This window comes from Centrocercus urophasianus, unplaced genomic scaffold (genome assembly GCF_019232065.1).
Source record: "Centrocercus urophasianus isolate 14NV4802_14NV808 unplaced genomic scaffold, USGS_Curo_1.0 seq_14, whole genome shotgun sequence".
In the NCBI taxonomy this organism is placed as follows: Eukaryota; Metazoa; Chordata; class Aves; order Galliformes; family Phasianidae; genus Centrocercus; species Centrocercus urophasianus.
This window is the reverse complement of record NW_024884586.1, coordinates 20,360,898-20,375,525: the sequence shown is the minus strand read 5'-3', so window position 1 is coordinate 20,375,525 and position 14,628 is coordinate 20,360,898. Positions and strand designations below refer to the sequence as shown.

Here is a 14,628-nt window from a genome sequence, read left to right as displayed (position 1 = left end):
TTATTAAACATGGTTTAGAAATTGAATCTTCTTCTGAAGCCATTTACATATTCTTCAAAGTTCTCAGTAATTGACCTGATTCTACCACAAGCTGCTGTTTGTCTTTCAGGATGTGAATTGGTTTTATCTTCTTTTAAGTCTTCTGACCTTTCTTTAAATCGTTTGGAAAAGGGAGAAATGTAATCTTCTAGGGTTGTGACTAAGTGGAAGCTTTGTGATGGTTTTCTGTTCTACTCAAAAATGTCACTCAACATCTGAGGATGGTTTGTGACAGAAGGGGTTCATAAGCATGTTGTGGGTCGAAAGTGCTGTGAGAGACATGTTACCTGTGGGGAAACAGCTGTGACAGAGCACTTTGTTAAGGACTTGGTTTCAGAGCAAATTTTTTTTTAATTTCAAACTCTTAGGAATTCCATTTAAATTTTTTCTTTCTATAGTGGTATTATCAGCAAAGTTTAGAAAAAGAAGGATTTTTTCACACCTGGAATTATGTCTTCTGTTCGATTTCTAGAAGCTGAAGGGCCTTTCTTTGGTGTGATAATGGGATTTTAATGGCTTCACATACATTTATGATAGGATTGTCTGGAGGCATCATGCAAATAATCTGTATGAGAAGAGCTTAATTCTGCACGCTCATCCACCTGCAGACCATCATGTGTTTATGGAGTCCCCTTTCCTGGCAGATGCAGTTACCCCTTAGCTGCCAGTGTCCTCCCATCGCAACGTGCTGCCCTAGGCAGAGTAAAGGTGCTTGGGACATTGCCCAGTTTGGCCATCTCCAAAAGTGAAAACTGCAGCTTTCCTGCCTGACCTGTTTCAGAGTTGTTACCTTTGGTGACATTTTTGATGTTGGCAAGGTGTTTCTGTTGTTTAATGTGCTGTATTTCTGAATGCTGTTTGGACACAGTGCCTGCCAGGAGCCAAGGGAAAAGGTTCTCCAGTATGCTATTCAGAAATTGCTTTTCATTTTTTGATTTCAGTTCAGTTTGTGAGCCATATCTCAGCTGCAAGCTGGAGCTATTCAGTGGATTTCTCCATTAGTTCAAATTGACTTTTTGACCTACCAGTCCAATGTGTTACGCCTTCTAGATGCTTTCAAAGAATGCCACTTGTATTGTCAGCGTTCTGCTGGCTGGTGGGAACAGGTGGCATTATCCTTCTTCAAGTATGCACAGAGATGTCCTGTCTATGGAGGGTTGGCACACCTGTGCCTTCCATCTGAAACTTGCTATTGGAGGATTAGTTTTCATGCATACATGCGAGTCACTCTGCTAGAGGCCTGTGGATCCTGTAGGTCCAATGTAGTAATTTTGATGTTAGTGTCAGTGTTTCGATACCTTGAAAAATCAGAAAGCAGCAGTAAATGTGAAGGTGAATTTTGATGGATAAACTGGAGCTGTAGGAGGGCCCTGAAGACCACCCAGTCCAACTCCACTTCTCAGTGCACAGCCTATGTAAATCAGAGCTGTATAGTGAGAGTACAGCTGTGGTGAGTTTGACTCAGTCCTTACTGTAAATCTCCTTGGAGGGTGGTGTAAAAGCAAGGTGACCCACCCAAACCTCTGCAGAGTAAGAAACCCAGGTGTCCCAGCTCCGCCATGTTCATCATGTGCTTCATCCTCAGCCGTGGGTTCTTTGCTGAACCGGCTTTGCCATGACTTCTAATGCACTCTGAAACTGAGCCACTGTTGCAGGAGTGCTGAATAAAGTGAGCATCACTTGTTGGGTTTAGATGGTGGTGATGAGCACTGCAAGGCAAATGCTGTTACTTAATCTTTCCTGTGGTTTGAGATGATGTCCTGTCAAAAAATTTCTATTTTCATCCCTAGATGCATGAGGAATTTTTGACTGAATCATTTTTACCATATCACTGTTTCCAGAAAGCATTATTTACATTGTCTAGCTTGAAGGAGACTTTCTAATTTGTAGCCGAACTTGTTCCATGCAGCTGCAGATTTAATCAATATATTTCACTGCTCTTTGAACTTTTTTTTTTCCTTCTAAATTGAACTGGGTGGTTGCAAATCATTTTAGTTATTCTACTGATGTACTTTACTTGGTGTAGCATGTTATGTTGGTTTGTATTGTGTTTCTTCAGCCCAGCCATCAAACAAACCATTGTGGTTGCCTTGACTTTCAGTGGAAAAATAATTTTCTGCCCACTTTATTCTTAGCATCTTAGTATCAGCTTTCAATTTATAAATTACTGTTTGCTAGATCTGCATGCAAAGATGCATTTTGCACCATGTTTTAATGTGTTGCCATTAAAATCAATAGAACTTATGCCAGAATAAATGCTGATGGCAGAAATGTGAAAGCAGGCACTTTCAGAAATAGTGAATAGGGACTGCAGTAGTGGTGGTGGGAGCAGAGAGGAGATAGTGAGTGTACTGTTATCCAGGGCGGGTTGATCTTCCATGTGGAGCCATGAGAAAAGGCACTTTGTCCTTGCTGCTCCTGTCTCTTACCACAACACGTGTGACATCTCGCAGGCTGCGCACAGTGTCTGCAGCGCAGAGCTTGGTGTGGTGGGAGCTGTCACAGTGTAGAGCTGACTTGATGCAGAGCTCAGACCCTTAGCCTTGGGCTTGATTTGGACCTCTCATGGTAAGGCTTTGTTTTTTGCCAATGACCAACTGCTCTTGCTAAAACTTGCTGGGCCCCAGAACCCACTGTTTTTTTTGTCAGCTGCACTGCTAGTGCTTTGGGCTGGCTGCTGGCTGGCTCCATCACTAGCTTCATTTGTAAGGTGCTGTGCGGTGTTCTCAGGAGATGAGCCCTAACCAGCTTGCAGCCTATGCTTGTCACAGCAGTCTTGCCTTTCACCCCATGGGAAAAGTTTTATCTGGGGTAATTTTGTATAGTTGAACCGCTCTTTCTGTCTTGCTGATGTTACCTTTTTCTGTAAATACATCAGTGGACACTGATGAGATAAAAATGTAAACTGCCTCTATTTGATTAGTTTTGTGCTGCTTAAATTGTTTCTTTTCATCCACCTTGAAATTGAGTGGCTTGTCATTTGGAATTCTAACCAGTTGTTGTTTCCTACCTCTGATTGTTTATCTCCATGAAGAACTTGTTTAATAAGCATTTTTCATACAGGTTTTTATGTGCACTTGTAAATTTGTGTAATTACAAATGTGGACTTCCTAAGTGATGATTTATTCTTCTAGGATCGCTTGTATAAGTGTGCACTGTTCATGGAGCTGTTCTGTGTCAAAACTGTGGTTAAAGCTTTCTTCAGGTTTTTTTTTGAAAACTGCAGAGCATGTTGTGTTTATTTCCTCCATTCATTTTCCTACCAAGTTCACATGACCTTTGCTGTTTTCAATTCATCTGAAGAAAAACTTCATCCCAGTGTATGATTACATGACATGATTACAAACTTTTCCTAGTTTGAAAGCAGTAAATGTGTTTCTTACGGAAACTTTACTGTTCAGGAGCTTCTAAAACAGTAATGGATGTAGACAAAGATTATCAACTTTGATAAGAGTGTGGCAAATGAGGGTGTCTTTTGCTTTTTTAATAGGCTTTATTCTTGCAGTTCAAATTCCTAACCTTACTGTTGAAACAATAATAACAATGTTTGTAGTGGAAATAGATCTACTAAAACTAGCTAGACCTGCAGTAAGCAACTTGTTGATTTATGTATGTGGTTCATTTACACCTCAGGAGAAAGCAATGCTGCGTTTCTAGGATGGGAAGTCTTTGGGTTAATTTATATGAAATGCATGGCTTTTGGGATACTCTAGATACATTGCTTTTTGATGAAGATCTGATGTCCTGGATCCTGAAATACCAAACAGTATTGTATTTTGAGGGCTGAAAGATAGGAAAGGAAATAAAAATGTTCACATTTCTGACTTGAGTTTCCTCTGCATGAAGTGCTAGTTATATGAATATGAATACGGAATTGCTAGTTAACACGGATAAGAAGCTGATGAATGTTGTGGTGTGGTAAACTTGAATTAATTTTTCTCTCCTCATCATTCAGTACATTGTTAAATGTTTTAATAAAACTGGATTATTTTAGTGGCAAAATACTGAATATATGGATATTGGATATATATGCATATATATTGGATAATACTTGGTTTGCATCCTTAGCCAGCCCTTGGGCTGAGAGGAAGACACGCATACAAATGGGAATTGCTGTGAATGTGCTTCCTGCTGCTCTCCTCTAAGACAGCAGCCTGTGCTAGTTAAATATTGGTCTGTGCTGGGACTGGAATTTGCCAGATAGTAACGCGGGTCGTTTTGACTTTTGCTGAGAAGGCTGAATCTGGAATTCTCTCTGGCTGTTTTTCCATTTCAGTATAGTATGTACTCAGTTCAGGTTTTATTATGGAATCTGAATGTGCTGGAGAGCAACTGTAGGCAAGGTGAGCGCAGCTCTAAAGTTTCCAGCAAATTCAAAGAATTAATCTAGCAGATGTGAATTCGTTTTTGAAATTCTTCACTATCAAAAAACCAAACTACCACCACTACCAAAAAGCCAAACCCTTCTAAAGAACAAACCAAAACACACCCATCCTTAAGAGAACCTTAAGAGAAATTTATTTCCTTTTTGTAGAATTAAGACAGAATTAACCAAGCCATTGGCTGATGACCACTGAAACAGAAGGAACATGGAATGGGCAGTAGGGGTGTGCTGTACCAAGTTGTCTTTGGTTGAGAGACATTACTAAGGAAAAACACTGCCGAGTGCCACACTGCTTTATAGGCTGACTTCATTGTTTGCTGCATCTCCTGAGGGGTAAACATTAACTCCAGCCTCCAAAAGATGAAGCAAGAACTGATGGGAATGTGTTCCACCTATAATCAATCACTCTTGCTTATTTTTATATCGAGGTGAGTACTGTGTGATTTTTTTTTTTTTTTTTTTTTTTTTTTTTTTTTTTTTTTTTTTTTTTTGCTATGATACGATAATGGTGTTATGTTATATATAAGATGTACTTGTGTATGTATATTTGCTGGGCCATAAGCATTTCACTTCTGGAATTTTACTGAATCACAATCTGGTCACTTGAAAACTAAGAGAGAAATTGACTTTAAAAAAAAAAAAATACCCTGAAGTAGCTCTGTGTGTCTAGGTATGTGAGACTATTGTTGTAGCACTACTGAGAGACTATAGCAAAGGATATCTTAAAAATAAGAGGAAAGCTTTTTAGAGAAGAAAAGCACAGGAAAACCCAATGGTGATTTCTGTTAATACATCTAGATCCAGTGAATTTTTCAAGTGCCATTTAAGATACCAACTTCTTCAGAATCAAGTATGTAAGTTGCTGAGAAATTAATGCCTCTGATTTATTTCCATGGAAACAAACAAATATACAGAGAGCACACTAGCACTACTTGAGAGGGCAAATTCTCATCTATAATACACTGTTTTCCGGCATAGTTGCCATTATTACCTATGCATTTTTGCCAGCAGTAGACAAGAGCCTGCATGCCTCACTCTTAAAAGTCGGCACCAATATAGGTGACCCACTGTTTCACAGCTGCTATGATGGCACTGTTGCCACAAAAATATTGACTGTCCATCTTTCATCAGTCCAAACAGATGGAAGTCAGAAGGAACCAAATATGGACTGTGCAGTCACTGGGTGTAGTAGGACAGTCCAGCCAAGACTGGCAATGTGCTTTGTAATATTCAAATTGGTATGAGTCCTGCTGTTCTCGTGTTGCAAGAGAAAGGTTGACTTCTTCTCTGGCCTGGATCTGGAAGTTCAAGCCTTCAGCTCATGATGCATCAGAGTTGATGACTTGTTGGATGGCAGGAAATCCAGAAGTATCACCCCTTTCCTATCCTAAAAGATAGTGCACATCACTGCTGAGGGCTGGGACCTGAACTTTTTCTTCAGTGAGGAATTCGCGTGTCTCCACTCCATGAACTGTTGTTTTAACTCTGACTCACAGTGGTGACACCATGTCCTGTCACCAGTAATGATGTGATCACCTTCAGTTGTGTATTGGTTCAGTAGACCCTGACAAGCTTGTATATGATGTTCTTTCTGTAATTGTGGGACCAACTTGGTGCAAACTTTGTGATATTCCAGTATTACCACCATTATTTCCAGTGCATTGAAGCTGAAATTCATCTCTGTACACAGTTGTCTGGTTGTATTCTGCCAATTTGTGTGGATAAGCTGATTGAGACACCCTTTATTTCATGGTGTGACAGCCGTGAATGGCTAGATGGAATGTTGCTTGTCTTTCATTTTGCTTTTGCCACTGCTGAAGCACGCCACTCCCTAAGTGAGAGCCTGTGTTCTCACCCACTGTTTGGTCTCTGTAAATGTTCAACAAGTATCTGTGAATGACAGTAGGTGCAGATTTTTCCACATGGAGGAATTCAGTGACACACCTTTGCTTCATATGCACTTCCATGTCAGACACCTTTCTGTCAGACCCCCCATCTGCTGCCTCTGTCATGCAGCACAAAATGCAATGGAATAGTTGGGGGAAGGTTCAACCTCTACTGCCATCCCACCATCATCACCTTTGATGTCATGGGCCAATAAAATAGTAGGCATTACTTTTGAAGCAAACCTCGTAGTTCAGAACTGCTTTACTCTGCGTGTTCAACTGGCTGTTCCTTCTGCGGGATGTGAATGGGGGATGAGTTCGGCAGACAAGTGTTCAAACTGATTGTTCAGCTAAAGGATGATCTTGGCAAAAGGGCTTTTTGTGTTCAGAACAAATTGCACAAATTGATTCCTTTTGTATACCTAAAGGAATATTGAAGCATATGGCGCATCCGTAATTGAACTTGCTGTGCAGTTACATTGACTTTCACAGTTCACTCTGTGATACGCAGACTGAATTGCTTATTTCAGGCATGTCCAGCCTGCAGGCTGCGTGCGGACTGGCATAGCTCACAATGCGCCTAATGGAAGTGGTTGCCATTCTTGAATCAAACTGAAGCTTTACTTTTGCAAAAGCAAGGTCACATATCCCACTAGTTTTATGTTTTTGTTGTTCTCCTTTCTGTATGTTTTAATGGAAACATTAAAATTAGTTTTGTTACTTGAATACATTAGCTAGAGTATATATTTTCCAAGAGCACATCTGAAAGTAAAGCCTCCTATTTTATAATGTTGGCCCACTGTGTCAGAGGTGGATGTTGGTGGTATGGCAGTAGAGGTTGAACCTTCCTGACAACATTCTGTTACATTTTGGTGCTTTGTGACAGATGGCAGCAGAGGGGCAGTCTGATAATATGACATCTGACATGGAAGAGCGTATGAAGCAAAGGTGTGTCATTGAATTCCTCCATTTGGCATCCACTGATATTTATTGATGCTTGCTGAGTGATTATGGAGACCGAGCAGTGGATGCGAGCACAAGGAGTGTGGATGGTGTGTTTCAGCAGTGGTGACAGTGGATCATCTCTGCTGGTGCAGATTTCTACAAGAGCAGCATGCAGGCTCTTGTTTGTTGCTAGTGAGTACACATAGCTAATGGCAATGACTGTTGAAAAAGAGTGTTTTGTTGCTGAGAATTTGCTCGATTCAATAGTGTTATTGTGCTCTTTGTATCTGTTATCATTTCCATGGAAATAAATAAGGGCTATTACTTTCAGAGCAACCTTTATAGATGCATCCCTGACCAATTCATTTTCACTCAGCGTGGCCCAGGCAAGCCAAAACGTTTGGTGTTCCTAGCATATATAGTTACAGCTGTGGTTGAAATCTTCTTGGTCAGGTTTGTTACAAAAGAAGGATCTTAAATTTTCTTTTCTATCATGACGTTGTTGCTAAAAATGTCAAATCTCCACCTTCCAGTATGATTTAAGTGAAAAACTATCTTTGTACTTTGCACCAGATATAATCTTATCCCTGTCATAGTTAATAAAGATTTTTGTGAACCTACAGTGGTATTGAAGAATTGATGAGCAGGATAAGAGTTCAGTGATCTTGCATAAAACTTGTGCGAATATTTTGCTACTGTAACGCAGAATGTATTGCTTCTAGTGTGCAAGTGGAAAAAAATGAGGAAATTATGAAGGGTAAAAGCAAGTCCAGCCTTTTTGTTTCAGCATAGGAAGAAATGTTATTGTTCTGAATACTTAGTCTATGAAGTGGTAGTGGGCAGACATGAGGAGCTTCCACAATACAGACTTTTGGTGACAGAACACTAAGTTTGTGGAGGGATTGTAGATGCATTTTCTGGCATCTGTTTGTTCTGAAATCTAAGAATATGAAGTGCAGTACTGGCTGTGAAAGCTGTTGGAAGCAGAACATTTTTAAAATTGGTTTTAGTCATGGCTGTTAGTATGAAGTAAATCTGGGGAGTTGTTTTGGTTTCAAAATATCCTCGAAGGATTTTCATTTGAACTTGAAAAACTTTTTATCTTGTCAGGTCTTAAAGTTTTGGCTGATAAATTTTGTGCCATGTAGGAGAAAGCTCACATTGTAAAGAAAATTGAAGTCAGTTGAGGAGGAAGCCTCCTGTTTCTTTTGAAGATGAAATCCATGGAGTGCAGTTGGACCATGTCTGGATTTTCTGTGCTATTTCTTATGATTTCTTTTACTTCGTAGCTGTTTTGTTATAATAGTTTCTGACCTCCTATTGTGGAGGAGTTTGTTGTTTATGGAATGGAAGGCAGAATGACTTCAAAAGACAAACAAACAAAATGAACCAAACAAACAAAAACATGAAAAAAATGATAATGATTTGGGAAGGCCTTGATGGACAGGAAGGATCATCTTACTGCAAAATTGATTTAGTACAGTAACTTTATATAGACTTTTTAAAGCTCTTTCAATTTCTGCTCAAGAAAACAACTTTTTTTCCATGCAGTTACAGATTGGATTTTGCTTAAATTTCATGAGTTCAGCTTAATATTTTTTTAAACATAACATTTTTTCTGTGCTTGACATGATGGAGAGCAGGTGAAAGTGATTTGGCCTGTGTGCTGTATTTCAGCACGTTCCTAGAAAGAGGATAGCTGAAGGAAGAAGGGGAGCTTTACGTTTACGTAATGTACTCCATACATTTGGAGTTCCAGATGGCCAACAATAGCTTAGGTTCTCTTTTCTTCTAAGAAGTCCTTAAAAAGACCCTAGTGTATTGAATTCAGTCATTCTTCTCTAAAATGATTTGCACGGGTTCTTAGTTAAATTTGTGTTGATTTTGATAGAAGAATTTTTCGTGAGTTTTCAACATTTCTGAGGTAGTTGTCACCTAACCTAAACTACTCAGAAGGAACCTGCATTAATCTATTGCATGAAGGAGGATCATTTTTCTGACTGGTAGTGAGAACATTTTGGATGCCTGAAGTAACAGAATGTGGCTTAGAGAGAAAACCTTTTTTCCTTCACTTGCTCTCCTTTGCAATTTTGATGCAAGGCTTTGTTTCCTAAAACAATTTCTTTGACAGCTGAGGAAGAGGACTGACGACTTGCACAGTGCACTTCATGATGCACTGGAGTCCCCTACTTGTCAGACCTACACCTGAAATTGCATTATTACAGGTGTTTGTCACTGAAGGTGCCTGCTCCATGAGCCTTGATTTCCCCTGCTCTGCATGGGGCCTGCCCCTCAGGTACATCACTGCAGCGCTCTGCCTTCTGCCCTGAGATGTGATTGCTCAACTGAGAAAGCAGCAGAGAGGAGAGAAGCTGCAAAATGGTTGCTCATCAAACCACATCCTAAAGGTGGTGTGGCAACTTGAGGTGCGTGTTGCTGTCTCTTAAAGACCAGCAAAGCTGGTGAGCTTTGGAGAAGTGTGAATCAAGCTGAAAATGAGAAGTCACTTGAAAGCTGGCATAGCCTTTTTTTGTAAAACAAGCAAAATATAGCAAATATATGTAGCAAATACAGCTTGCAAGTATTGGAAAGAAGCTGTCTCGTATTCTGAGTGAATTTGCAACTACAATAACTCTTATGTAGTTTTTGTTTTTTATATCTGTATGTGTTCAAATGAGGGTGCTGACTGGGGTTGCTGTGGATCCTTCTGGACATCAGAAGCTGAGATGAGACAAACAGACCCTTTCTTTACACAACGTGCAGCTGCTATATGAGAATGATCTAGTTATGTTTTAGGCTGTATTTGAAATCTATATGCGACCGATTCTTTGGTGCTTGTTTTTCTTTTTTTTCCTTTTCTTTTTTTTTTTTTTAACCCCCTACTGGGGTGCTTCACTCCTTTCATTTCTGAGTGCAGTTCTTGGAAGAAAAAAGCTTCGAGCATCAGTAGTTTGACGTATTTATGATTTTTCTGCATGTTCCTGTAGTAAAGCCTACAGTTCACCTCTTCTTCTCTCATCTTTCAAAACCATATTACAGTAGCATGGCCATTGTTGCCCATCTGTGCAGGGCAGATTGTTTCTGTGAATGCATTCCAACAGGTGTGTTGTTTTTGTTTTCCTGCCATTTATTTTGCAATTTAGTACAAACGCAGTACTTTACATCTGTATGTCAGTCCAGTTTGAACAAGTTCAGCTCAAGTGGTGGTTGAGTTGTGGTTTTGAAGGCATGACTGCTTGGCAGCCTATGTCTGTAAATGCTTTGGTGCTTTCAGCACATAATATTTTGGGGCAGTCATAATGCAATTGCATAATCTTAAATTATGTGCTTTACAAATAAGAGATGATTATAAGGATTGAATGTAAGCATGGAGCAGTTGAAAACTTGATGCATGAAAAGGAATCTAAGTTCTTGTCAGTACACCGTGCTTTTTTTAAGGAACAGTGTCTTTATGAGGGCATGTCTAGTTCAACCTAACATGAATCTTATGATGCCAGAGGAATGTGAGAGATTTCTTTCAGTTTTTGTAGGATTTCCTTAACACAGTACATTGCTCAACTTTGTGGCACTTCACACTTCCTCTGCCCCAAATGATGGGCTGGAAACCTTTCATTTACTATGAGGAAGAAAATTAAGGGAAAGTTCTATTAGTGTTCAGTACATATTTTTCCATAAAATAAATGAAACTTTTTTTAGGATCTGAGAGTTGTTTTGTTTCTTATTAATGAAAGCTGTTCTCTCTGTGTCTGTTTTGGAAACTGCTCAGGTTAAGCCTTAGGTAGTGCTAAAGTGGTGGCTAACAGTTCTCCTTTTTCTCTATTTGAGAAGAAAATGTAAGAATTATTTGTATTATTTATATAAAAGTCATTAGCAGTTTTTTTACAGTGTTTTCTTAGCTTCAGCACTGCTGGAGTTGGAGATGACAGATTTGAAAATGTTGTATTAAAAACTGTCTATCTACTGTGTATTTGTGCCACCACTGCTTGAATCAAAGTATAATTTTGGCCTCGATGTTGTCAAGTGGTTGCATTCATTATGCACTGTGGGGAAAAAAATGCTCTTAAATTTGTTTTTCAACATTATCTGTCTGGGATTTCTCCAATCCTTTCATGATGTAATTTCATAGATAATATTTTCCACTTGTGTTTTTACATTGTTTATGCTTTTAGCTCTTTTTCTTATCCCTCCAGAGCCACGAGTTCCCAGTAACTTCTTGATGTAGGAAAGCTGTACCGCATCTCGTTGGTGACGTTTTCTGTAGTTTTTCTGCCTGAGCAGTATGCATAGAGTTACAAACAGTAATCAGGAAGAGCTGAGGTACGTCATGTATGGTGGTTGTTTCCTTTTTGTTTTCCTTTTTAAAATACCCCAGTTTCTTCCCATGCCTTTTGGTGGTGTGAAGCTGACCTATTTCCGTGAGTAGTAACTTCAGGTCTTTTCTGGAAGGCTAAAAAATGTGAAGTCTCATTATCGTGACGATGCACTTCAGGTTTACCAGTGTGGGTCCAGGCATGGACCCTGGAGTATTTGGTGTGTCTTCTTTTTCTCTCCCCTGCTTACCATTTGAGAGAACTTATTGCTTCTGCTCATATCTCGCTTCAAGTTTGTTGATTTGTTATAATTTGCAAATAATTTTTTCTCTCTCATCCTATGGTTATTTGGTTTCTTTAAGGCCATTTGATGAGGGATCTTGTGGAAAGCTCCTGAAGCTTCCTGTGTGTTGTTGGATGGGATACATTGAGTAATTTTTTATGCTTATCGTCTCCTTTTGCAAATTGTGAGTGCGGATCTGTGAAAGTCTCAGTGCTTTGCTGTATACCTTCTTCCAAAGAAGTGATGTTGAGCTTTGAACAGGAAAGTAAAACAAGGTGAATAATAAAGGATATCTCTGAGCAGAGCCAAAAGGCACTCCTTGAAGTTGTGGCAATGGCATGAGATAACTCTGAATGCGTTTTAACCTGTTTGCATTACACTGCCTTCAGCCCGAGCTGCGGCACAGTAGAACTGGAAATATTTGAAAGGCACACGTTCCCTGCCAGTTGCAAGGCAACCACGCCCTGCCTTGGGTTTGCTGCACCTATAAAGGTGCATTCTTAATACAGTGTAAACAGTTCCTCATGGTTACTGCGTAATAAGCCGGTTTAATGAAGCCTTTTAAAGGAATAAATACTGTAAAACTCAGCTTTACCTAACAGGTTCCTTTGTTTGAACGCTTCCAGCTGCTGAATAAAATCTGCAAGAGCGGAGAAGCTGAAGCGTGCAGGAGGAGGAATGCTCAGAATAACTCTAGTCTGTTTGCCTGTGGAAGTATTTCTCTGAGACTTCTAGAATACATTAAAAAGCAATCTCTGGCTGAGCTCTGGGGTTTTAAATGCCAACTAGAATCTTGTGAAGCAGTGCATGAATGAAGTTGTTTCTGATAGCGTCTCCTGTGCTGTCTGCTAATTCTCGAATGATATGCTGAAAAATTGCCTGATAATCCTAATGTAATTAGTGTTTCAAAGATGATAATGTTCTTTGTAAGTTCATTTTGCCTTTGTAACAGTAATTGCAAATACAGTACGGAGCTCTTTGGTCCTTACTTCTAAGATAAGTCTGTTCTTCAGTACTGCAGAAAAAAATGTCACGACTGCGAGATAAACCAGGCAAATCCACCGAAGTTTCACAGTGGCATGCATAAAGAGAAAATCCTCTTTTCTGAACTGTTCTTGGGCTTGATTCGTTGGAATAACAAGGGCATTTATTGCTTTTTAATAGCAAAGGTAATGGAATTTTTTTGGTCAATGACTGCATTGCTTCCTATCGAAGCAGAGTCTTTTATTTATGGGTACTTTTAGAGTTAGAAGAATTCTTGATGGAGAAAATATACAAATGTTTTCTCAAGATGTGCTCCTAAACATAATTATGGACCAGTAAACAGCGTAAGGACGTTTTTGTGATACAGTAGTAATAAACTGTGGGCTGACTGTAAGGGACTGAAAAGGGACTGTGAATTAACTACTTTAACATGGAAGTTGCTTGGAGGCAGAATAGATTTTGAATCAAGGCCCATTTGTTGTTTTTCATTGTGCCACCTACCCTTTTTATGTAGAGCAGCGCTATGTTCTACTGTGTCTTTCTTCTTGAGGTTGGGGAGGAAGTCCAGAGAGTTTGATAGGACTAACCTACATTAAAATTAATTAAAACTGTAGTTGCATAGTGGCACTTTCCTGATTAAAAAAACAAAAAACAAAAAACAAAAACCAAAAACAACTTACGTGTAGTGCTTTGTTGTAATTAGGTTAATGTAGGTAGCTAATTACACTTCCATTACATTTCTACAGAGTTTTAAAACCAGAGAGGCGGGATTATCTTGGTACACCGTGTTACTGTGTGTAATGAGGTGTAATAATAATTCGGATTTTGAAACAGTGCTCAGAATGATTTTTTTGTTGTTGTTTTCGTGCGTATGAAACCTTGTGAGCTGGTGATGAAATTTTAGTAAGATCTTTGCAGATGAGAAAGGTTTGTTTATTGAATTCGGTAATAACAATGATTTGAAATCAGGGATGTCTCAGATCAGCAGACTTAATCAGGAAAATAAACGCAATATGCACACAGTGTTATAATGCTGAATGAGGTTGATCCTTACAAGGTGTATGATTGTGGCAGTTGAAACTAGTTTTAACTTACGTAAAATGTGCTCTTGGGACTTTCTTTTGCAAGTTGTGGTTGGTGATTTGTGAGGTTGAAAAATTAAGTATTGCGCATTTAGGGGCTGTCAAAGGATCGTTATTTTCTAGGTGTACATGTTAAATTTTAGGGATAGCTTGTAAGGTTCTGAAATTGGCAGTTTGGTGAAGCAAAATGCTGGTTTTTTTTTTTTTTTTTTTTTTTTTTTTTTTTGTAAATTTTCTAAGTGGTTCTGTTATATGAGAAGAATAAGCATGTAAAAGTAATAGGAATCAAAGCCTGCTAAATATACATGACTCTTGTCCGGAGGTAATCAGGAAGTGCTCTGTTAAATATTTGGGAGTCTTATCTATTCACTAAAGACTGACTGAAGAAAAGCATTGTAGTATTATCAGGTATCTTTGGCTTTCTGGAAAGAATCCATTATCAGATGGATTTAAAAGGGACACTTTGTTAACCACAAACTGTAGAATTGTGATACATTGTACCAAAGATTATTTCTGTTACCTGAAGTTGGGAACAAACCAGGTTGAGATCAGTACTGGCCATGGGAATTCTAATTTCAGTTGTTTTTTTTTTTTTTTCTTCAGATACTGCTTTTCTAGGATTGCTGAATTTATTTCCAACTTTAGAATGGCTACAGGTGACAGCTTCACCAAAAATGTTGTTTCTGAGAGGAACTTTTCAAATATCTTTTAGACT

General features: G+C 39.0%; 1 protein-coding gene across 3 annotated transcripts in view; it reads left to right on the top strand.

The window, feature by feature from the left end:
• The window catches only part of SIPA1L1 (signal induced proliferation associated 1 like 1), a 191,074-nt gene that overhangs the window by 12,881 nt on the left and 163,565 nt on the right, over positions 1 to 14,628 (top strand). The gene's annotated exons all lie outside the window — the stretch shown is intronic.